General features: G+C 39.2%; 1 pseudogene; it reads right to left on the minus strand.

The window, feature by feature from the left end:
* Positions 1-440: 440 nt before the first annotated feature.
* On the minus strand, positions 441-1,434 carry LOC101349285 (UMP-CMP kinase-like; annotated as a pseudogene).
* Between the last annotated feature and the right edge of the window lie 312 nt (positions 1,435-1,746).

Genomic DNA, 1,746 nt, shown 5'->3' on the forward strand with positions numbered 1-1,746 from the left:
TTAAAATTAGTTTAATCATTAATAACACTATATAATAGAGCATAAGGAACATAGCCATTAGATGTGATCCTCGCCCCTTACCCTCAGATTTATTTCAGAATAAAGCTGACATTATGCCGGGGTCTGAGCCTCAGTGTCCCAAACCCAAACCCTAGAAGCAAAGAATATGCCCTGTGACACAACTTCGTACAAGCTGTAGTAAAACAAAGCTCAAGTTTTCTTATTTTTCTATAGGAAATGGTCATTTATTTGATAAATGCTAGAACACTTCTAGGAAGTCATTTTATGAGTCTGTTTACCAAACACATTTTGCAAGAAGTGACTACACAAAAAGTTCCTTTGAAATTTGGTCCACAAATTCACTTAACAGGTTGGAAATTTAAAACCTGCAAGAAAAAGAGAAACTGGAGATCCCTAATCCTAACATATTGTGACTAGTAAGGGGGATGTACACATATGCTAAAAAGTTTTTCTCACAGAAAGCACAGACTATAAAAGGGATGTTCTTTTTGAATAAAAGCAAAAGCAAAAACTAGCTGATATCCTTCTTTGTTTAGTGAACACCGTAACTAAAAGTTGAACCTAAATTCACTGTCTACTCCTGTGACAAACAAAACAAAACAAAAAAAACCGAAGATAAAAAACGTAATTTGTCTTACTACATACTTTCTGGCCGTTAATTGAGATATAATCATGAAAGATCAAAAATTGCCTTAAAAAGAGGTTGTGATAGCAGCTATCGAATAATATTCAAGCATGATTTCAAGAATACCTTCAGGTGTAGAGTTAGCCTTCTTTGTCAGAAATCTTCACAACTTTGTCAAAAAGTTCATCAACAGATTTACAAGCATCTATTTTCCCATTTCCTTATAAGTCAGTCATTGGCTTTGTTGACTAAAGATAGGTCTGAATTCTATTTCCGAGCATTCTCTGTTATTATCAGTCCTACCACTACTCTTTCCCCTCTGAAGACATCGTTCAACACAGATCTCATTATTACAGTCAAAAAACAGAATGAAAGATACATCTGCCTTCGTATCCATGGTCTTGTTCCAACCTTGAAGGTTGTCTTGATTTCTTGGAAACTCATCAATCAAGAATTTATTCTTCTGGGCATTGGCAGCCATTGTCTGATCCATTTCCCTCTTTAACAAGCTGATGGTTATCTCAACTGGCACCATCTTTCCATCTTAAGTGTACTTTCCAGTGAGTTCACCATACTGTGAATCTGGGTTCTTTCTCAGGTTTGTGTAACCGTATTTTTTGACAACGGGGGTACACTTGGGTCCCCGTGCCAGCACCCGACCTGCTGAGTATGAGCACTACTAACAGCTTCATGAGATGGTGAGGGCAGAGAAGAAGTGGCCAGCAAGTCAGCAGCAGGAAGCTAAGGCTCAGGACATGCAGCAGCTGGCAGCGGTAGTGGCTCAGCATACACCATGTCCCCACGGACTATGAGGGATGAGACATTGGCTGGGGCAGTGGAGTGCAGGGTGGGGTGGGGGAGAAGGTGGAGAGAAAGGGGTGGGATGAGCTGGCGCCCACTGCAGCCCAGCTCTGTGACAGTAGAGGCATCCACACTGCCTAGGACAGTTTTTAAATTTGATATCGTTATAATTTTTGGTCTAAAAATCTACTTATAGGAAAATCAAATATTGTAATTACCAATTAAAGGAGGTATCAACTTACTTCTGTAATGTTGAAACTGGAAAGTCCCATTGATAAAGATAGCATCTCAAACCTTAT

This window comes from Trichechus manatus, unplaced genomic scaffold, assembly GCF_000243295.1.
Source record: "Trichechus manatus latirostris isolate Lorelei unplaced genomic scaffold, TriManLat1.0 scaffold00042, whole genome shotgun sequence".
Lineage (NCBI taxonomy): Eukaryota > Metazoa > Chordata > Mammalia > Sirenia > Trichechidae > Trichechus > Trichechus manatus.